The sequence below is a fragment of the Ambystoma mexicanum genome, chromosome 13 (assembly GCF_040938575.1).
Source record: "Ambystoma mexicanum isolate Mex_15411 chromosome 13, UKY_AmexF1_1, whole genome shotgun sequence".
Taxonomy (NCBI): domain Eukaryota; kingdom Metazoa; phylum Chordata; class Amphibia; order Caudata; family Ambystomatidae; genus Ambystoma; species Ambystoma mexicanum.
Window position 1 is genome coordinate 350156219 of NC_090938.1, and position 24628 is coordinate 350180846.

The window sequence follows — 24628 nt, forward strand, 5'->3', positions numbered from 1 at the left end:
CAGGCCCTGCAACATTACTGTGCATTGCTTGCATCAGGAACATCAAAATGGCCGCCGGAGAGCATTCTGCTCACTAAAAATCACCAAGAAGTGTGCAGGAAAGATCTGAAAAATAGGCCGCCATCCACTTTTGCCTATGTCAGTGGTAACACAGGAGACCACTGCCAAAACCCACCATTGGCTGCCCACAGAGCAAAATGACTGCAAAAGAAACACAGAGCTGTGTGGAAATCCGTTTTTCTTGGTTGTCAAATTTGCAAAAATCATGGCTCACAAACCACCCAAAAGATTCAACCTCCTTGTTGGGTGTTGAACATCATTCTATTTCAAGAATCCACATAAATAGAATGTCAGCAGAAGTATATTTTATCAGAACAAAATCCACTTTTAAAGATACTTGCTGGAAAGAAATATGTCAAAAATGGGTGCAAAACTGTTACTCACCTCTGTCAGACGCTGGCGATATCTAAATCTGTCAGGTGAAATTTGTGTCTTAAAAGCTAAATATGCCAAAGAAGGGACTTCCATCAAATGCAATATAGAGTGCCACACATTGATTTTCATGTTGAAAAAGACTGAAATTGAAGATATGTTTGCTTATTTTAAATTTGTAACTGTATTTTTTCACAAGGAACAATGTCATAATTGACCATAAGGTAACCTGATTCAGCTAAAACTTCAAAGAGGTTTTCCCCCACTGAGAACACACCACCCTGTTCATTCCCACCAAAAGGAGAGAATATCTCATGGGGTTGCTAATGAGGAAGGGACGAGACTTCCTCTGCTGCCCTGGGAAAGAGACAATGGGTTCCTTGAACTGAAAGAAAATGCTAATTCAGGTGTGACTGACACCAACTGCCCAGGAAGACTAGCCCATGTGACTCTCTGGCTCAGCTAAGCCTTGGAGGCGGGCCAGACTGAAAATGTGGATTTGAAACTGAAGTAACTGTATGTTTGTGGAAAAGACTTATAGCAAATTGTACTGAACTGGTAAAAATATGGGATTTATAGGTTATTAAAATGAAAATATTGTTCACAAGTAGAAACTACTCTGGAAATTTTGCGACATTCAGAGACTGAACCACGAAAAAGTTCATATTCTAGCAATTGTGATTATGTTAGGAACATGAAAAATTACAGGAATATGCCCAGATGGTATGTTTATGCATGTGTAAAAATTAGTACAGAACTGACACTGAGTAACCGCCCAAAAGCGTGAAAAATTGTCATTTGTGAACCAAAACTCATAGGAAGATAAGATTTGGACTGAAACATACCTTAGTCGATCTGTCATGTAATTATGTACTATTAACAAGTTGTGCATCTTGGAAATATGTTTTTTGGGAAAAATAGATTTTCTGGGTAAAAGCAAATGTCACACCGTTTCGCCGTTGGCAACTACGGTGTCATTGGTCCCTGTGTGGGGTTCTGTTTCCAGGAGAAACGGGGAAAACAAGAAGAACCTGTGTCAACGGTCTAGTTGTTGCACGTTGTCATCAAGATCACGTGACTGATCATCTGACCCCTTTTAAGGAATCCGGAACTCTGTTCCGATGCGTCGCTACTACTATTAGTGGTGCTCCGTAACTTCGCTCGCGAATAGAAACTACCCAAGTCCAACTGCTTTCTCTAATTTCTGTCCTGTATTAACGTTCCCTTGTTTCGCTCCTTTCCCTTCCCTTTCTTCCAGCAGCCTTGAGAACTCCCTCGTCCCGACTAGCCGAGCCGATCGCTCTGCTCTCTGTATAGGGCAACCCGTCCGCCTAGCGGAAGTAAGTGCATTCCTAGGTTAGAACAGGTTCTCCCTTTTTCCTTCTATTCGGACTTACCATTCTTCCCTTTTCAGTCACATTCCTCTGTGTTGGACTCTCCCCCCGTAAACGGCCGGAGAAGTTACATTCCCAAGGTTGTCACGTTTCCAGACCCGACGTTAGTATCAGACTTGATACCTGCATTGCATGTACTATCCCCTCAGTCTCCTTTCTCCCACTCACCTGTGCCTCTCATAATATAGATCTCCTGTTCATGCTGCTACCTAAGGAACGAGGGACCCCAAGTTCCACCATTTCCGAAGCAAGTGATCATCCTCAGCAAGACGAAGGATTCCTGTCATCCAGGGTTTTTTTCCCCAGAGGGTTTCCCTGGGATTCGTGTTCTCCCCTACCAATTCTTATTATTTGGTACAGGGGGGAGCAGGAGTTTTGGGGGGATCCTTTCAATGACCGTTGCAGCTCCAGATCCATTGACACCCGAACAGGTTAGTGTTTTTCCACTATGGAATTCAATTTGAGATTTCCTAGGCTTCTGGCTGGCATTTCCTAATGGAGTATTTACTCTAGGGGTTACAGCAAAGGGGAGGGATTTTTTCTGGACCCTAAACACTATGTCACTCTGACACATGATGACAAATCATGACACACTGTTCCCTTCTCAAATCAGGAGAGGGGGAATTCTCTGACCTATCAGATCCTTAGAGGGTTGGGGATAATATAATCAGCCTCCCCACCCCTTTGGAAGATGGATAATTAGGGACTGTTGAGGACCCAGGGATACACATTCACTCATCACTGATCTACCGGCTAAGCACTTTGCAGGAAGAACCCATCTCTAGACTCCAGACTCCAGAACCAGACTCCAGAATCAGACTCCAGAACCCTGAAGCAGAGGCCCAACCCAAAAAGCTGAACCCTTCTCAGTGGGCCTTTAAAAATCTTGCAACCTGATTTTAACCCCTAAACTTCCACGGGGCCTAAACCATTCAACAGCCTGGCTGAGCTGTTTTGCTGCTTCTGTCCAAGAACCCTTGCTAGAACCCAAGATCCAGATCAGTCCAGCAGAGCTGTAACCCAGAACCCGTCAGATCCAATCCAAGAGGCCGTGCAGACCAGAGTGCATTGCTGAGAGCAGAACCCAGCACCTGAGACCTGTCCGGTGGTGAGCGAAGTCCAGTCCAAACCTTTGACCAGATCTTTGACGGGCCCATTCCATTCCAAAGCCATCGTAGTGAGTATTTAGCATAGAACTGTCCATAGTCTTCTCTTAGTATTAAGTAATCCCATCCAACTCATTCCAACATATCCATAACTGCATTATTGAATCTCTTTTGTCTATCTTTAATTCTTCTCTCATCCACATAATCCTGTGACAATTGTAGTGATAGTCATCTTGGCGCTAATATATATTTTCTGGAGAAAGGCAATCTTCTCAGGCAGATAGAAACCATCCGGAGGCACCTCTGGATTGCTGGCTGTGCTGTCCGTGTAGTTTGCGGCTCCATAGACTCCCTATTGTTAAGAAATCTTTGTTCCAAATCTTCAATAGCGCATATTTCATGTTGAAATCTTGACTCTTTTGAGATAAATCACTAAAACCTCAGTAACTTCTGAACCGTACGTGCTAGGAACGTAATTTAAATGCTATTTTGAAGCTAACATCCTCAGTTTTAGTTTTGCTGTAATCGCATTTGTCGTGCGCTGAAAAGTTTGCCGCGATTTCACATTTGGCGCAATTTCACCACATGTAAAAACAGCTATTTCTTGCTTTCAACTTCTGAATTTTGTTTTCCATCTGCTAATCATTCTACAACCATTGCTAGTGTTCCCTGAATCAATCCAAAGCAACTCTCACTAGTTCCGAATCCCATTTAGTGAATTAAAATCATTATTAGCATTTTTCCCATTCAATTCAAACCACATTAAAAGCAACTGACCTGTTTTAAAAGCATTTCTGTTCTCTCTAAGCTTGCTGGGGGGAATCGGGATTGAAACTGCAATTGTTGATTGTTATTCCTGATACCTGTGTGCCCCCATTCCATCTCTCCATATTGCATATTGGAGGGAGTGAGTAATAACAGGGGGAAAGAGTGATCACCTTGTCTTTGATTGAAGTCATATCAAGTTCTATTTCTGTGTTGCATTCTTTCCTATCATTGCATTTCCTTGAACCATACAATGTTTTTCTCTGCTACATTATTCTACCTATTCCTACTCCTAATTGATTAAAGAGATTGTTGATATTGTAATACTACCCATTGCTGATCATTGCATAAATATTCATAAGTGTGATATTCCGATATTGTTCATATTCATAAAAGTTTGATATATATATTGTGCAACTCATCAAATAAATCTTTTAATTTGCAAAACAAACCTTGTTCTTGGTTCAGTGAGACTGGGGGGATTCAAAGAGAGGGGCGTTATATAACGGTACATCATCCAGAATTAAAAGAAATTTTGACATAAAAATATATAAATAAGGGTTTCCATTGGGCATCCCATACTAGGCATTGACTTAGGTGGAGTGCTAGGTTGAAATCATTTACAGATTGGGGGCTCGTAGCAGGATTTCTGGATTAGATATAGCACTTGTGCAGCTGAATACAGTGTGCTAACTGACAGGATACATAAATCATGTTGCTACCACACTGTGTTATACTGTAAAAGCACCCCTCAAAAGGGAACACTTTAAGGAAACGGTCTGTTTTGCAAAAATAAAATAAAAAACTTCTGTAAATCAGGAAGGAAATCAACATTTCCAGAATGGCGACTTTGGTAGACATCAAGATGGCTAGAGAACACCTTTTACATAAGTTATTTGTGAGAGGTGAATGGACTGAGCAGGACCAGAATCTCAGATTCAGTCTGATCCTTGTTATCTCCACCAACCCCCTCCTCACCTGAAGTCTTTATGGCTGAGGTACCGTCTGAATCAGAGTCCCAGGATTCATCCGTTGGTATCTCCTTTCTTCTCTGTCTCCAAAAGTCGCTGGGCTTCTTGTGCGTCCTTACCCCTGTTTTGGTGCGATGGGTATGGGCTCCACTAGAGGCCACTTTACCTGAGCTGCAATTTGCCTGGCAGTGGGGACCCCAGGGAGCCCACCCCAGACCAGGGAAAAAGCCTTGCCGAAAAAACCCTGGTAGGTTGTGATATCTTGCTGGGACTACTGATCCCAGAATGTACTGAGAAACTGAAGGAGTAGGCAAAGTACACAATAGCTCCAAATAAACACTCAAGAGAGCAGCAGCAGGATGCAAGGAGTCCGGAAGAGCTAGGTTGCAGAAGAGTAGCAGGTACCTCGCAAGAACTGCGAGCAAGGAAAGAGGGAGTTTCCAAGAAGGTAAGCTGTAGACAGCATACAGAGGAACAGCCGTACGAGAACGGCAGAAACGGAAAGGGGAAGCCGTTCGGAAAGCGGCCAGGAGGGAAAAAGGAAAATTACACGCGAGCGCTGGGAAACACTTTCCAAAGTACTGGAAGTTGCAACGCGAGTGCGTTAGCAACTTCCGGGAATATAAAGTCAAAAGACTAGAATGCGCACAGCTAGTCCAGGGAAGGAGTCCTTCTTCTACCTCCTTTTCAGTCTCCATCTTAGGTATAGTCTCCACGGCAGGCGAGTTGTGACAGTATGACCCCTTCTCAGGCCTCCACCCCCTGGTTTTCCGGGATGAAGGCGATGGAATCTCCGTAGTAGACAAGGAGCAGAAATGTTCTTAACAGGTTCCCATGTGCATTCTGACTTTGGGTATCCCTTCCAAAAAACCAGGTATTGCAGTACACCTCTTTTGTATCTGGAATCCATGATGTCGGAAACTTCATATTCCTCAGTGGTCTTTGTGGTCTTTTGAGGGGATCTTTTTGTCTTTCGGGAATGAGGGTCCTCAATATATGGTTTAAGGAGTGAGGTATGAAAGACAGGATGAATTCTTTTGAGAATCGGGGGAAGGTCCAGTCTATAAGCCACAGGATTGATCTTGGCTGAGATACGAAAGGGCCCAAGATACCTGGGTGCAAACTTTCCTGGACGAACCCATCTGGGTAAATACTTGGTGGATAACCACACCTGCCTTCCTACTTCCCACTGAGGATTTGGGCTTCTCTTTTCATCTGCCCATCTTTTACAGTCTTGTCGAGCTTTTGCGAGATTGGATTCTGATACTCGGTGCATCCTCTGTATGGTATCCAGTAGATGATCCACTGAAGGTGTATTTGTAGGAGGGATACCAGAGAGAGGTATATGCTTTGGGTCATAACCATAGGTGCACTTGAAAGGACTCATACATAGGGAGGTATGTCTTGTGTTGTTATAAGAGAACTCGGCCATGGGCAGAAGATGGAACCAGTCGTCTTGTTCTTGGTTACAAAAACACCGTATGTACTGTTCGAGAGTGGCGTTCAAACGTTCAGTTTGCCCATTGCTTTCCGGGTGGAACCCTGAGGAAAGAGATCTCCTGATTCCTAATGTTCTGCACAGAACTGTCCAGAATTTGGACGTGAATTGAGCGCGTCTATCTGAGACTATATTGGTGGGAATCCCATGAAGCCTGACTATGTCATTCAGAAAGACTTCTGCAGTCGTGCTGGCAGTAGGGAGTCCTTTAAGAGGAGAAAAGTGAGCCAGCTTGCTAAAGGAATCGATTGTGACCATTATGGCGGTGTGTCCACAGGATTCCGGCAGCTCCACTATGAAATCCGTGGATATCTGTTGCCAAGGTCCTTCGGGCTGTTTTTCTTGTTGTAGACGTCCTAGGGGTTTGTGGTAATTGTACTTGTTTTGAGCACACACAGGGCAGGCCTTTACATACTCCTTCACATCCTTAGCCAGGGAAGGCCACCAAAATTGACGGGATGTTAACTCTAGTGTGGCTCTTTGGCCCTTGTGTCCAGCAGAGGGAATATCGTGACACCAGGACATTGCTTGTACTTGGAGTTCTCGGGTTGGTATATACAAAGCTTCCTTTCTAAAGAGAAAGTTGCCCTTCCCTTTCAAATCCATTTCTGAGCTCCTATTGTTCTGTTGTTCCGCCTTTACCCGTCGCAAAAATGTGTTTATGGTGGCGATGAATGTCTTTCCTGCTAACATGAGTTCCTGTTCTGGTAGATCTTCCGAATCTTCACCCATACTCCGTGAAAGGGCATCTGCCAGAGTGTTGTCCTTTCCTGGGAGATAGGTGATCACAAAGTCAAATTGTGAGAAGAAATACGCCCACCTGGCATGTCGTGAGTTGCGGCATTCCATCTTTTGAAGGACTTTAAGGTTTTTATGATCCGTACGGACCAAAAACGGGACTACAGAGCCTTGTAGCAGATGTCTCCATTCCTCACACGCTTGTCGGATGGCGAGGAGTTCTTTTTCTAACACAGAATAGTTGCGTTCACTAGTGGTCAACGTGCGTGAAAAATAAGAGACAGGATGTTCTAAGCCGTCTTCCTCCTTCTGTAGTAATGCTGCCCCGATAGCACCGAGAGAAGCATCAGTTTCCACTATGAACGGGCGTGTTTGATCTGGTTGTCTGAGGATCGGAGCTGTTACAAAGGATCTTTTCAAAGTTTGGAAGGCTTGTTCAGTGTCGGAATCCCAGAGGAATTTCACTCCCTTTTTCAGAAGATTGGTGATAGGAAGAATAATCCCAGAGAAATTGGGGATAAACTTTCTATAGAAGTTCGCTAGTCCTAAGAATCGTTGGATTCCTTTGACATTAGAGGGTACAGGCCAATTTGTAATGGCATCCGTCTTGGCTGGATCCATCTGTATGTTATCTGCAGATAATATAAAACCCAAATATGGCACTGTGGATGCCTCAAATATGCATTTTTCGGGTTTAGCTAGTAGACTGTTTCTCCTTAAATGTTGTAAGACTTCTGTTACCAAGACCCGATGTTTAGCCAGAGTGGCAGAAAAGACAAGAATGTCGTCTAGGTAAACGACCACTGAGGAGTAGAGCATATCTGAAAACACATTGTCCATGAATCGTTGGAATTGTGCCGGTGCATTGACCAGTCCAAAAGGCATTACTCTATATTCGTAATGTCCTAGAGGTGTCCGGAAAGCCGTCTTCCACTCATCCCCTTCGCGGAGTCTTAAAAGGTGATAAGCTCCTCTCAAATCCAGCTTGGTGAAGACCCGGGCACCCTGGACGGCTTCAATGATGTCCTTCATTAATGGCATAGGGTATCTATCTCGCACCGTAAGACTATTCAGACCTCTGTAATCTATACAGGGACGTAGTTCTGTTGTTCCTTTTTTGGGAATAAAAAAGAGAGAAGCCCCTGCTGAGAAAGATGACTCTCTAATAAGACCGTTCTCAAGGTTGGTGGCAAGGTATTCTTTCAGAGCTTCCTTTTCAGGTAGTGACAACGGAAACATTCTCCCGAAAGGCACAACTGCTTCCGGTGTCAGATCGATCTTGCAATCTTCTCTGCGATGTGGTGGTAGAAGACGGGGCTGTGTGTCTGTGAATACATCTATGAATTCCTGATATGGAGCTGGTATCATGTTGACACTGAAGGAAGGATGCAGTGTTGCTTGAATGACCGGGGTGATTTCTGTAGTTAAGCAATGTTGATCGCAGTACTGTGATTTGAAGTCTACTGTGTTCAAACTCCAATCAATGTGGGGATTGTGCTTTCTCAACCAGGGAATTCCCAGTATTACCGGAAAATGTGCCGCCCTGATCAGATCGAATGAGAGGTATTCCTGATGATTAGCCATCTTTATCTTCAACTCCTGTGTTTCGTGACTAATGGGGCCTGATGTTAGTGGGGTACCATCGACTCCTTTCACCGGTATAGATCTGATCTTCGGTCGTCTGGGTAAGAGATGTTCCTTGGCCCACTTGTCGTCCACAAAGTTGCCAGCCGCCCCACAGTCTAACATGGCTATGCACTCCACTGACCCTGTTGGTTCCCATTCTATTAGTATCTTGATCACCATAAGACTACAACAGTCTAAAGCCGAAGGCTGTGCTAAGTGACAGGGATTTATGGTGTTCACCCCTTCCCTTTCCCTGTTTAAGGTTGGGGTCCTTCGTTTCCCTGTCTTCTGGGGGGTACTTCAGGGCAATCTCTTAATAGATGGCTGTTTGACCCACAATACATACACAAGCCGAGGTCCCTTCTTCTCTTGCGTTCGCCAGTAGATAGAGGTCCTCGTGTGGTTCCAATTTGCATAGGTTCTTCCGTGGATCTCTTTTCAGGTATCGAAGAGGGGTTTGGTCCTGATACAAAATTGCGTGGTCTTCTTCTTTCTGCCTTCCTTTCTGCCATACGGAACTCTACTTGTAAGACTAAGGAGACCAGGTCTTGGAAAGAATTAGGTCTGGCAACTCTCGCCAGTTCGTCCTTAATGTCTTCGTGGAGTCCTCTTCGGAATATAGTCTGTTGGGCAGTTTCGGGCCATCCTGCTTCTGCAGCTATCCTTTGAAATCTCACAAGGTACTTTTGGACATCCGATGACACTTGTCGTATGTCGAGTAGATTTTCAAAGGCGGAATACAAGACCTCCGGTCTCTCGAACCTTTCTTTTATTCGTTGTGTGAATAGGCCGCTATTGATTACGATCAATGAGAACCGGATCTGAAGTAGTAACAAAAGGCGTAGCCCATGCCAGAGCGTTGCCTGTCAGATTGGATATTAAGAACCCAACCTTAGTTCTGTCTAACTCGTAGGTTCTGGGGCGAAAGGTGAATTGGATTGTGCAGGCATCCAAGAATTCTTTTAATTTCTTTGGGTCCCCATAATATTTCCCACACGACAAGGGAAGAGGAGGTAGTTCTCCTCTGTTATCATCCCGTTGAGGTGCCTGTTGTCCCAACTGTTGAACCTGTTGCTGTAATGCTGTATTGTCAGCTCTTAGGGACTGTACTTCAGCAGTCAGGGCCTGGATGGCATTTACCATTTCTTGGTATTGTTCTAGGGAGGCCATTATCTCGGGGCGTTGCAATCTCTCAGATTCAGTCTGATCCTTGTTATCTCCACCAACCCCCTCCTCACCTGAAGTCTTTATGGCTGAGGTACCGTCTGAATCAGAGTCCCAGGATTCATCCGTTGGTATCTCCTTTCTTCTCTGTCTCCAAAAGTCGCTGGGCTTCTTGTGCGTCCTTACCCCTGTTTTGGTGCGATGGGTATGGGCTCCACTAGAGGCCACTCTGCCTGAGATGCAATTTGCCTGGCAGTGGGGACCCCAGGGAGCACACCCCAGACCAGGGAAAAAGCCTTGCCGAAAAAACCCTGGTAGGTTGTGATATCTTGCTGGGACTACTGATCCCAGAATGCACTGAGAAACTGAAGGAGTAGGCAAAGTACACAATAGCTCCAAATAAACACTCAAGAGAGCAGCAGCAGGATGCAAGGAGTCCGGAAGAGCTAGGTTGCAGAAGAGTAGCAGGTACCTCACAAGAACTGCGAGCAAGGAAAGAGGGAGTTTCCAAGAAGGTAAGCAGTAGACAGCATACAGAGGAACAGCCGTCCGAGAACGGCAGAAACGGAAAGGGGAAGCCGTTCGGAAAGCGGCCAGGAGGGAAAAAGGAAAATTACACGCAAGCGCTGGGAAACACTTTCCAAAGTACTGGAAGTTGCAACGCGAGTGCGTTAGCAACTTCCGGGAATATAAAGTCAAAAGACTAGAATGTGCACAGCTAGTCCAGGGAAGGAGTCCTTCTTCTACCTCCTTTTCAGTCTCCATCTTAGGTATAGTCTCCACGGCAGGCGAGTTGTGACACAGAATGTGTGGTTGCAGGCAATCACACAACAGATCACTGCAACAGGGTTAGATATCTGGAAAGACCAGGGTCCCTTTCATGTGGCCCTGAGTGAACTATATATGGCCCTAAGGCCAAGGATGAGCAAAATAAGATTGCCAAGATAGCGGCATATCTATATTTATCTATGGGAGCCATACCGGATAAATATGCTGATGGCCAAGATTTGGAAAGTAGGCAACTGATGGTATTAGAAAAGGCCCAATCTGATCTGGACTCTTCTGAGCAGAGGCTGCAGAGGAGCCAGGAGTCAGAAAATGAAAGCAGGCAGTATATAGTTAAAATAAAAGAGGATGTGGGTATCCTGCAACAGGAAAAGGCAGAACAGGATACCAGAATTCTGGCTTTGCAGAAGGGGTAGCAAGAAAGTTTGGACTCCCTATTGCAGAGCAAGAAAAAGCTTGAGCAACAAATGGATTTCAATAGGGCATACACAGAGCAGATAGCCACCCTGCAAAGCCACCTAGATAGAGAGAAGTCAGAGAGCAACAAATGAATTCTGAAAGACCTGGATACCCAGGCAGAATTTGAGGAAGAGCGCCAGAAAGCTGGTGCCCTTCAAAGACAGAGGGACGACCTGGCGGCACAGAGACAGGCTCTTGCGCAGGAAAGGGACACCTTAGGCCAGGAAGTCTGTCACTTACAAGGGAAACTGGGAGAAAATCACCTGGCCCTCCAGGGACTGGGTGACCTCCAAAAAGAGCATGATAGATTGTTAGAGCACACCAGGATGGTGGAAGATGCTCTGGCAAGAAAGGAGCAGGCCAGTATGGACAGCACTCAGGAGGTAACCCTCCTGCAGCAAAGACTGACCCAGTACTCAAAGACAAAACAGGAAGCACAGAGAGAAAATGAGGCTCTCTGTCAGAACAATGATAGGCTCCACAGGCAGGTAGCCATGCAAGAGAGACTGATAGAGACTAGTAAGGCCTTGATTGAGGAACAGAAAGCTCAGGTTCTTGCATGGCAACAGGGAGCAGGAGCTGATAGAGATGAGGTTCGCTGGGAAAGGGAAACACCTGAGCATAACCTCAGGAACCCTAGCACCAGGGGCCTTTATTTCTCCCAGTCCCTGGACTCTGCCACCCCCATGTCCACTGGCGCACATGAGCCCAGGGCCACAGGGATGGCAGATTACTATCCAGTCAGATGTATTGGGCTCATAGACCAGTACCTCCCAGGAATGGATGGGCGGGCATCTGGGTATGGGTACCCAAGTACTGTGAAGTTTGGTGGGAAACTCGAGGAGGGTAGGCCCACTAAGGGCATCCTAAAAACCTCTGCCCAGCTAGGACAGTGCCTCTGCCTCTGACCATCAAATCCTGGGAGCAAGGAGGAATCAGAAGACTCCTCTGAGCACCCCAGCACACAGGAGACTAGGTCCCCCCATTCTGTCAGCTATTCCCAGGCTTGCAGAATCCGGGAGAACCTAGAAGACCAGACGGGCACCTCTGGGAGCAGTGCCTCTGAGTCAGAGGAGGATTGGACCAGGGTTACCCGAACCAAGAAGGCCAATAAGGCAAAAAAGGGCCTTGCTTAAGGACCCCTTAAAACAGATCAAGGCAATAAGGAGCGTCATCATGCCTTATCATAAGAACACCAAATATTCTGTTTGGGAGCACTTAGAGCTCTATGAGCAGATGATGGAAACTTTTCATTTGAAAGACAGCAGTAGCTGCATTCAGTATGTGAAATGGACTTTCTCCCCAGAATACTCCAGTTTCTTTGCGGGGCTGGAGGACCAAAATCATTCTAGATGGTCCACATATAGGGCGGCCATCTTGAAGCATTTTTCTGTTCACTGAAATCCCCAAGAGGCTTGCATGGCAGCATACAATTTACAGTGTGGGGAGGATCAGGCCCCACAAGAATGTGTGCAGGAATTAAAGCGTGCCTTTGCTCAGACTACCAGAAGGGTGCGCACGGACAGCAAAGTATTTGTTAATACTTTTTTCCATGCTCTACCAAAGTACATCATAACCCAGCTAGTGAGAGATTTTCATGAGAAAAGATCACTAGACTGGGTCATTGAACAGGCCACCCGAATCTACGATGTGCAAAAGCCCATAGAAAACAAGAATACTCAAAAAAGCCCCAAACCAAGCAACACCCCTGCTGCTGATGAGGTGGCATTGGTAAAGGTAGCCCCCCTTTTGGACTTCGAGATGGGGGGCCTAAAAACCCACCTGCACAGCAGAATGATTCCAAGCCCAGAAGGCCCTCTGGCCAGTCACAGACAGGGAGCCAAGGAGGTAGTCCCACAAATGGGATCCCTCACTCCCCTGACTATATAAATCCCTGCTACAAGGGTAACGACCCATCCTGGGTTATGTGTGGACTCCTCCAGCCCAAGGGGGGGATCCAACCAAGCAGCACCTAACACAGGGAACTTCCCTCCTCACTTCCCTGAGGAGGGCAGAAATTCCCCAAATCCTGGGCAGAACTTTTTCCCCAGGTACACACAAAACGTCCAACCCCAGAACAATCCATCCTTCTTTGTCCACTTTCCTGAGCTCAGACAACCTAATCTGGGAGAGGGGAGGCCAAGGGTGGAGGGGTACCCAAATCTTCCAAACCTGGGGTATTACCAGAGAAGGGATAGCTACCAGGGGCACGCAAAACATCTCCCATCTCTAGTTGCCACCTTTTCTTTGCAGATTCCCTAGACTCCCCACATAATTCTGCCCAAATGTCTTCTCTCTCAATGTCCAAAACTAAAAAACTAGCCCACCAGTTTTCAAAAATGTGCATTATCTGTGCCCCCTTGCGGAGAAGGAGGGAAGATATTATGCCCCAGTACGAATAAAGGGGTAGGGTACAATTTTGGCACTGGTGGACCCTGGATCCCAAGCTACCCTCCTGTCCAAAAAGGCCTTTGATAAACTGAATTCAGGAAGGGGGGAGAAATACAAAATTCCTCTCACCCCTCTTCCTGGACAACTTTAGAACTTTGACGTGAAGGAAATTCTTATCGAGGGGACTGTGGATTTGGACATTAAAATTGGGCAACACAAGGTGAAGCACACGGTCATAGTTGTGACTCCAGAGGGCACCCCTTGTTTACTAGGGAATGACGTCCTGCAAAGGTTGTCACCCTTAATAGACTGTGTAAACAAGGTCCTCTGGACCCAGACTAGCCGACCAATAAAATTGAAACAGAGTGTCAACCATGTTAGTTTAAACACCACCTGCCACATGGTTGAACAAAAATCTGACCAAGTAGAATTTCACTTCCAGAACAACCAAATTCCAGACGTGACAGTAATAGCAGTAGGACAACAAACTGGTGATGGGGGGGTCCTCTGTATTTCTGAAAATCAACCTTCCTTCCAGTTTAAGGTGGCATTCCACACTGGAAGGAAACACTCTGACATTATTTACCAATCCACAATCAGACAATCCCACTCCTATAGTCCAGAAAGATGAGACATCAGCTCTGAGCCTGGCTGATATTCAGCAAATTGGAGAGCAGTTTTTCATCCCTGTGCAGTTAAATGAAGGGAAGGACTCTGTTCTCGCCCAAGTGTGTGAACAACGGTAAGAGCTTCATCAGCGAAGCCATGTTCCGCCAACTGCCAAAAGATCCAGCCATTCCCACATTCAAGCTGATAGACAAATGGGAAGTTGATCTGGAAGCACCCAATTCCAAACATCTCCTGCCAAGCAGGTGTATGCTCAAAATCTCCATAGGCAACAAGAGCATAGTCCATAATTGTTGGGTCGTGCAAGATGTCACTGCCGCCTTTTACTTAGGCAGTCACATTCTCAATCGCTTTGCCATTAGTTTGGACCTAATAAACTTCAAAGCTTGGTCCCGATTAGCGGATAATCCCATGGGCTTTGATGATCCAGAGAAGGCATTTAGGTCAGCTCAACTGCTGCCTTATGCAGTTGAAATTCAGATTGGAGAGGAAGTCACCATCCCAGAAAGGACCTGACAATTCTGCCTGGAAGTGAAAGTTAAAAAAGGACGGAAATTGAAAAACCCTGATGCCTATATTCATCTACATGCTTCCTTCCAACAGCAAGGGTTGGGGGTAAACCCAACACCTCTAGTCAACATAGAACATGACACCATTCCAATAGAGGTGGATAACAGTGACTTAAAGAGTATCACTCTAGCCGCAGGCACCATTATTGGAATGGCGGTTGATGACCGACATTTTTCCATTGATTTAGGAAATGAACTGTTAGGACCAATCCCCAAGGACTGTTTTGACAGTGACAGGGATGACAACATGACACCAGACAGTATCTTTACCCGGCATGGGGGGAACTTCCTGGTGTACACTTTCTGCCCTTATGGTAAGGAAGATGTGACTTATGACTTCAGGAGGGATGAGGTGATTTTCCAGGTCCGAGAGGACTTCCTTCCCCACCTGAAGCCACCAGTCCAAATCAGCACTTTGACCAGGGACTTCTCCACCCAGCTGGAGGAGGCCGCTGAGATAGCAAAACCAGAAGTCTTTCCAGGTGTAGTATTTTAATGGTTGCTTTAGCGTGTGAAGGCTCGCGGCTCCCTCAGCTCGCGGCTCCCAGCTATTATGTGTGTGAGAGAATGCGGAGAGTGGTGACGTGAGCAGGGACGGTTGGAAGAGGGATGTCGAGTGAGGCTGGAGGTTGCTGTGCGGGGCGCCGGATAAATGTACTTAAAGATATTGTATGCGAATAAAAGAATTGACTCAACTTCCACTGTGCAGTCGCATACTTCAAATGGCGACGAGGATGCCGGCGACGAGGATGCCGGCGCCTTGAGAACCCACGCATTCATTCTTATAGTAATATCATTCATTAAGTTTTCCACAATTGTAGTAACTTCATAGGTTATTTTAGGTTTAGTTGATCTTAAGTTTTCTTTATTCCTTTAAAATGTTTAGGGGGGGATGATGTAGTATTTTAATGGTTGCTTTAGCGTGTGAAGGCTCGCGGCTCCCTCAGCTCGCGGCTCCCAGCTAGTATGTGTGTGAGAGAATGCGGAGAGTGGTGACGTGAGCAGGGACGGTTGGAAGAGGGATGTCGAGTGAGGCTGGAGGTTGCTGTGCGGGGCGCCGGATAAATATACTTAAAGATATTGTATGCAAATAAAAGAATTGACTCAACTTCCACTGTGCAGTCGCATACTTCACCAGGCTTCAGGCAGATGGTTGAAGAGAGAGTCAACCTAGCTGATGCCTGTGGGACTCTGGAGCAGAAGAAAAAGTTGAAACAAGTTTTCTTGTTTTTTCAAGATCTCTTTGCAGTGCACTCATATGACTGTGGTCGCACCGACATCCACACAACAACAATCCCCACGGACCCTAGCATGACTCCAGTGTTTGTGAAGCAATATCGCTTGCCTCTCGCATCAATGGAGTCCCTTACTGAAATAATTAAGAACCTTGAGTCCCGTGGGATAATCCATCCAGTCCACAGCACCTTCAATAATCCGGTGCTGGGGATATTGAAGCCAAACGGCCAGTGGAGACTCTGCGCCGACCTTAGGGAGCTCAACAAATGGGTCCATACTTCCCGATGGCCTCTTCCCTACATTGACCAAGGGGTGGGCCAGATCCAGGGGTCACAGGTATTCACTGCAATAGACCTGACCAATGGATACTGGACTGTACCTGTCAGTAGGGAGGACCAATAAAAGCTGGCTTTTACCTTTGGGGGCCAGCAGTGCACATGGACCCGGACTCCCTTCAGATACATCAACTCCATCGATGAGCTCAACATTTTTCTACATAAGGCCATGCCCGACCTGGGTGAGAAGGATAACCTGGCTTATGTAGATGATGTCCTCATCAAAAGCTCAACTGTGGAGGAACACATAGCGGGGATCTGTTATGTTCTGACACAGTTGAGGGCTGCCGGAGCAAAACTTTCCTTTCAAAAGGCACAGTGGTGTAGAACCCGTGTAAATTTCTTGGGGCATGAGATTACTCCTCAGGGTCTCTGTCCCCAGGAAAAGAAAGTGGAAGCACTCCAGAAATTAAAAGACCCCACGACTCTGTGGGAACTAAGGAGCCTCCTTGGACTGACTAATTACAGTAGAAAGTTCATTGAGGGCTACACAGAGATCACAAGACCCCTGATTCATCTTTTGAAGGGGTGGTCAAGTGGGAATAGTTCCATGTAATAATGTCGCCACAAAAATCTCACCATGCAAAAATATTGCCGAAAAATGGCCGTTTTTTTTGTGGCGAGATTACGACATTATTGCATGGAACTTTTTTTTTTTTTTTAAACATTTTTTTTTGCCCCTGTCCCCATATATATGGTCACCCAAATAATATTGCCACAACATTTTCCCGGTGATATTATTTATGGCGACCATATATATGGGGATATTATTACTGATACCGTGGGAATGGGATCCCGAACAAGCTGAGGCAGTAAGACAACTCAAAAGAAGCCTCTCACAAGCGCCTTGCCTAGCTTACCCTGTCAGAAACAAGGAGTTCTCCTTGGAGACGGGGTTCTCTAATACATGCTCGACTGCAGTATTATACCAAAAGCATGACAAGGTCAATAAAGTAATCTCCTATGCGAGTAAAACTTAATCCTCTGTGGAGGAAAAATTCAAAGATTGTGAGAAGGCACTCCTGGCATCGGTGCGGGCATTGAAGAATTACCGCCCGTGTATCCAGGCGGAACACATCATAGTGGAGACTCCACACCAGCCTCTGCAATATCTCTGCAATATCTCCAAAGTGACAGAATCCGGGCCGGAAATGTGAGTAATTGCCGAATTACTTCCTGGGTTCTGTCAATGCAAGGCTTTCCTGTGGAGGTCAGATATGGCCAAAACAAGAAGAGTCCCCTCGCGCAAGGTCTGGCTGACTTGCATGATTGTGCCAGAGAAAACTGTCAGAACCCTCCGCTGGGTACAAGATTGGTCCCCGAAGTAGTCAAGTGGCAGAGTTGATGGCTGTGCATCAAGCCATCCTCAATGCTGTACAACATCGACTCCACGAACTGGTCATAATCACAGATTCGGATTATGTACAGAATGGGTTCGAGGAGCACCCGGTCAACTGGAAAACCAGAGGCATACTATGTGCTAATAACAAACCCTTGAAACATGGGAAGTTAATTCAAAATATTGATGATCTGGTCACCTCGAATGGAATGACCATCTATTGGAAAAAGATCAAGGGTCATTGCAAAGTAGAGGGACCAGACAAAACTGGAAATGACCTAGCTGATCAGCTGGCCAAAACCGGGGCCATCCAAGGGGATCTAATAGAGATCGAGTCCCTGTTGGGGGAGATCCAGGTCACTGCTATCACTAGGTCCCAGACAAATGCTCACAAGGATCTCTCAACTGCACAATGGAGTAAGGAGACCCCAGATGCTGATTTGATTACGGCTCAAAAAGGGGATCCAATAATTGGTAAGTTTTATCAACACATTGAGGACTCTGAGAACTTTCCCCTGACGGATACCGATTACATCGGGAAAGAGGACCTCAGAGTGTTGACGAAATGTCCAAAACTGTTCCGAATCCAAGACGGTTTGTTGGTAAGGAGATCCCTAGCTGTCCATGATCAGTGGGTGGTCCCTACCTCATTCCGAATCCTGATGTTAAGTCATGCCCATGATGCGGCCACAGTCGGTCATAGGGGCTTCATACAACACTTGAAATCTTAAGAGAGGTTGCATACTGGTCACACATGGGGCAGGACCTCGACCAATACTTGAAGGGGTGTCTTGTGTGTGCACAATTTCAGCAAACATCCCTCACACACCGTGCACCTCTCCAAAAGAGGGGGATGACACTGCCATGGTCAGATTTACAAGTCGATTTCATTGGGCCCGTGATTCACTCCTCTAGGGGAAACAAGTACATGTTGACAGTGACATGCTTGTTTACTAAATGGGTGGAATGCCTCCGGCCCCAAACAGCAAGGAGGATTGATTCAGACAGAGGTAGCCATTTCACCAGTGAACTAATGACAAAGATGTGGGAGATACTTGGGGTCAAAAGGAAGCTACACATTGCTTACCGGCTAGCCTCTAGTGCAGTGGAGAGATACAACAAAACAATTGTGAGCATATTAAAAAAGTTTGTGGCAGATTCTGGGCCTAGTTGGGATATTCGATTACCTCTTGTCCTAATGGCCATCAGAGCTAACCCTTCATCTGCAACTAAAATGTCACTGTTTGAGCTGATGACTGGACGCAGGATGGTGCTACCCCAGCATCTGCTCTACAGAACCCAAGAGCAGACATTGATCAATGCCTCCACAACTCATGAGAATGTTGAAAATCCAAGAAAACACCTTCAACATGCTTTTGCCTATGCTCAGCGAAATCTAGAGAGATCAGCCGACAGCATGAAGACCCACTATGACTTAAAGACTACCAGTAAAGAATACAATGTAGGAGACCGGGTCTACTTATACAATTTCCAAAGGAACCAGACCAAACAGCGCAAATTTCACCAGTCGCCTACAAAATCTGCATCCCCAAAGGCAGTTTGGCAGAAGGGGAAGATAAGTGGGTCCATATTAACCAACTAAAGTGCTGCCAGCCTCGGCATGCTCTGCAGCAACTGGAGGAGTCTTCTGGAACCCCAGAGGGGGCCACTCCAGCTCCATAAAATTCCAACTCTAAAATATTCCATATATAGGCTATAAAATACAATAATAAAAATGTGTCCTGATTTATCAAAATGTATGTGTCCGTCCCACTACATTAATAGTGGTGGGGAAATGTCTACAAATATGTTTTTGTTTTATCCTCCTAGGATTGGAAACCATAGAGACTAACCAAGGAGGACTACCCGGGGACCGGGAGGAAAGATCCGAAGGGCCCCGGGTATCGCTCAATACTCACATCAGGACTAGCGAGGAGAACCGATCGATCCACCCCTGATGGAGGAAAAGATGAAGAACTTTGCCATTTGTGGAATCAGAAGAAACGAAATTGACATCCCAGTCTTGCGAATTCCCATTGATGGATGATCAACGCCAAATCGCAAGGGGGGGGCTTGTGGGATGTTTTTCCCCCACTAGTCCAGGCCCTGCAACATTACTGTGCATTGCTTGCATCAGGAACATTAAAATGGCCGCCAGAGAGCATTTTGCTCGCAAAATATCACCAAGAAGTGCGCAGGAAAGATCTGAAAAATAGGCCGCCATCCACTTTTGCCTATGTCAGTGGTAACACAGGAGACCACTGCCAAAACCCACCATTGGCTGCCCACAGAGCAAAATGACTGCAAAAGAAACAAAGAGCTATGTGGAAATCCATTTTTCTTGGTTGTCAAATTTGCAAAAATCATGGCTCACAAACCACCCAAAAGATCCAACCTCCTTGTTGGGTGTTGAACATCATTCTACTTCAAGAATCCACAAAATATAATGTCAGCAGGAGTACATTTTATCAGAACAAAATCCACTTTTAAAGATACTTGCTGGAAAGAAATATGTCAAAAATGGGTGCAAAACCGTTACTCACCTCTGTCAGACGCTGGCGATCTCTAAATCTGTCAGGTCAAACTTTGTCTCAAAAGCTAAATATGCCAAAGAAGGGACTTCCATCAAATGCAATATAGGGTGCCACACATTGATTTTACTGTTGAAAAAGACTGGAATTAAAGATATGTTTGCTTATTTTAAATTTGTAACTGTAATTTTTCACAAGGAACAATGTCACAATTGACCATAAGGTAACCTTATTCAGCTAAAACTTCAAAGAGGTTTTCCCCCACTGAGAACACACCACCCTGTTCATTCCCACCAAAAGGAGGGAATATCTCATGGGGTTGCCAATGAGAAGGGGAGGAGACTTCCTCTGCTGCCCTGGGAAAGAGACAATGGGTTCCTTGAACTGAAAGAAAATGCTAATTCGGGTGTGACTGACACCAACTGCCCAAGAAGGCAAGGCCATGTGACTCTCTGGCTCAACCAAGCCTTGGAGGTGGGCCAGACTGAAAATGTGGATTTGAAACTGAAGTAACTGCATGTTTGTGGAAAAGACTTATAGCAAATTGTACTGAACTGGTAAAAATATTGTCATGATTCCTGCCCCTCGTGTCCCCAGCCCTCCAAGATATCAGGCTGGAGCCAGGCCACGATCACCTACATGGCCCTCAAGGGCCTCTCCATCCCTCCAAAGACCCACTTGGAGTCAGACTTGGCGCTTGTGGCACCAGACTCACTTACTCCCATAGGATAACATTGGGGATTGGACTTGTAGTGCATTGATGGGGACAAGATGGATGCCCCCACATATTTTGGTTCCCAGAACTGCATGTGCGGTCTAGTCTTTTGGGTGTGGTTCAGCCCAGAGGCACTGGGATACCCAGAGACTATTTAAGCCACACCCAGGCTGAGAAACATGCTTTGCATTTTCTGCACCTGCAGCGTGACACTCACCGTGTTCGGATCGGTCTCCAGTAGTCCTGCATCTTTCTTCTGCGCTCAGCTCCTGCAAGAACACTGTTAGGAACAGCCTTACCTTGCGGCGCTTCTGCCCATCAGACATCGCTCCTTCTGTTCTGCGGGCATCTTTGGCGGAGTCATTCCCATCCCAGCAGGCCGCTTCCTAAGGAAAAGTGAAAAGAACAGAAAAAAGGCATTAGTAAGCATTCTGCAAACCTTCGCTTATTTTTAAATACTGTACGAGCTTCAAACGCTTACCTGAATCCCAGCCGCTCTGGGGGAACTCTGTCTCCGGAACTTCTCATCCATCTGCAAGAGGGAAAAGACACTCCAGGTTAGCGTGGAAACATCTAGAGGCGCTGCATACCGTGCTTACCCACCGCATTTGTTCTTCATTACCGGCATCCACGCTGAAGACATTGCGGCACCTAAAAGACAAAGAAAAAGAACTCAGTTCAATGCGTATACGAAAGGGGTGCATTGCGCATTGCGCTCCCACTCACCTTCAGCGCTACTCATCTCAGCAGCACGCCGCCATCCTCGGACATCGGCCATCATCTAAGGAAGGAAAGGAATGAAGTTAGAGAACTGTTCAAAAGACTCATACTTACCTGTTGGACTCTTGCCAGTGAAGTAACTAGGCAGCAACAAGCCTGCATTAATCAACGCACCCCTGCGTGAAGGCAGGACGGAGAGCACACTATCCAAGAAAACAAGGTGAACTGTGGATCAAAGGGAAGGGTTGGACCCCGGGGAAGAAGGGGTTCAAGCACACAGAGACAATAGGCAGTTAAATTCTACCAATCCTGTGTTTCAGGCCCAGTCTCCAGTTGAATAGTCTCCAGGGAAGGGTCCGAGGTTGTAAGAGTTCAGAACAGGCTGAGTGATGTCCCAGTGGATACCAGGTGAGCGTTACAAATATGGGATTTATAGGTTATTAAAATGAAAATATTGTACACAAGTAGAAACTACTCTGGAAATGTTGTGACATTCAGAGACTGAACCACGAAAAAGTTCATATTCTAGCAATTGTGATTATGTTAGGAATGGGAAAAATTACAGGAATATGCCCAGATAGTATGTGTATGCATGTGTAAAAATTGGTACAGAAGTGACACTAACAGCCCAAAAGCGTGAAAAATTGTCATTTGTGAACCAAAACTCGTAGGAAGATAAGATTTGGACAGAAACGTACCTTAGTCAATCTGTCATGTAATTATGTACTATTAACAAGTTGTGCATCTTGGAAATATGTTTTTTGTGAAAAATTGATTTTCTGGGTAAAAGCAAAGGGGAGGGATTTTTTCTGGACCCTAAACACTGTGTCACTTTGACACATGATGACACATCATGACACACTGTTCACTTCTCAAATCAGGAGAGGGGGATTTCTATGACCTATCAGATCCTTAGAGGGTTGGGCATAGTATAATCAGCCTCCCCACCCCTTTGGAAGATGGATAAATAGGGACTGTTGAGGACCCAGGGACACACATTCACTCATCACTGATCTACCGGCGAAGCACTTTGCAGGAAGAACCCATCTCTAGACTCCAGACTCCAGAACCAGACTCCAGAACCAGACTCCAGAACCCTGAAGCAGAGGCCCAAAGCAAAAAGCTGAACCCTTCTCAGTGGGCCTTTAAAAATCTTGCAACCTGATTTTAACCCCTAAACTTTTTCGTGCGCTGAAAAGTTTGCTGCGATTTCGCATTTGGCTCAATTTCACCACATGTAAAAACAGCTATTTCTTGCTTTCAACTTCTGAATTTCATTTTCAATCTGCTAATCATTCTACAATCATTGCTAGTGTTCCCTGAACCGATCCAAAGTAACTCTCACTAGTTCTGAATCCCATTTAGCAAATTAAAATCATTTTTAGCATTTTTCCCATTCAATTCAAACCACATTAAAAGCAATTGACCTGTTTTAAAAACATTTCTGTTCTCTCTAAGCTTGCTGGGGGAATCGGGATTGAAACAACAATTGTTGATTGTTATTGCTGATACCTGTGTGCCCCATTCCATCTCTTCTTATTGCATATTGGAGGTAGGGAGTGATAACGGGGAAAGAATGATCACCTTGTCTTTGATTGAAGTCATATCAAGTTCTTATTTTATTTCTGTGTTGCATTCTTTCCTATCATTGCATTTCATTGACCATACAAAGTTATTCTCTGCTACATTATTCTTCCTATTCCTACTCCTAATTGATTAAAGAGGTTGTTGATATTGTAATACTACCCATTGCTGATCATTGCATAAATATTCATAAGTGTGATTTTCCGATATTGTTCATATTCATAAAAGTTTGATATATATATTGTGCAACTCATCAAATAAATCTTTTAATTTGCAAAATAAACCTTCTTCTTGGTTCAGTGAGACAGGGGGGATTCAAAGAGAGGGGCGTTATATAAGGGTACATCATCCAGAATTAAAAGAACTTTTGACATAAAAATATATAAATAAGGGTTTCCATTGGGCATCCCATACTAGGCATTGACTTAGGTGGAGTGCTAGGTTGAAATCACTTACATGCTTGCACTCTTATTATCAGCCAGTGGATTATGTCCTTCATTCTCCTGGACTATGATTCTCCAGGCCTCTGCCCGGCGGCGTGAGTCCAGGGCTGGTCCACTAGGAGGGTGGGCGCCTCCTGGGTTAACTTGCAGGGGGTGCCATTGCTGGAATTTGCCGGGCAGCCACCTAGGCTATACCTAACACCTTTATTCATCCTTACCAGTCTTCCTGCTTTTTTCTTCCTTGAATAAATTGGTATTGGTCTGGTTTTGCATTACCCTTAGTGTCTGTGTCTTGTGTGGTGTACATGGGCATACTTCCTGTTTCTGCTTTGGTATGACTTAAAGGACGAGGAAGAGGGACGTGGAGGTAATGCCCTCATTACTTACCGGTAATCTTCTTTACTCCTAATCCTACTCTTCCTCGTCCCTGTATGGACTACCCTTCCCTCCCACCCGTTGGCGGAAGTTGCCCATGACTTGGCCTTGGATTTACTGCTGTATATTGGGTAAGTGGGGGGTTATACCTCCTGGGAGGGGAGGGGCCAGAGGAGACCAGCTTGAAAAAGAGTTCCAGTGAGCATGTTCATACTTAAAGGTAAGTACTGGGACAAGGAAGAGTAGGAGTAATGAAGATTACCGGTAAGTAATCCAGGTTTTTTGGGGTTAAGTATTGCCCAAGGCAGATGTGAGATCTCTGACCTTAACCACATGATGGGACGGTCAGTGGCTTATGATTATTCTGATACACACGCTTTGGGCTATTGCCACAGCGTATGATCCATGGCGTCAAATGTGGTCACAAGTGGGAGAGGGTGAAATTACTTTCAGCAAAACGAAACTGGCCAAATTGGCCTCCAATTCCGGTTCGCCAGCAAGGTGTTTTTTCTCCCTATTCCACCACTTTTTAGGTACATTTCAATTGCAGCAATCATACCCCCAGTCCCTGACACCCCCGAAGTTTTGCCTTTTTTGGCTCATGGTGTTTCATGACCCCTAATCAATGAGATTTTGAGCAGAAACGAAATTTCAAGTCGGAAAACATCGGAATTAATATTGTTTTCACAGCTTGAAGCAATTGCAGTCCTTTAAAAAAAATGTTATGCCTTGAAAATGAGCAGGTAAGTGTCCTAGGACTCTGGTCTGCGCCACAATTGAACCAACTGTGTGTTTCCTGTTACCGTCTGACTAAAGGGTTAACT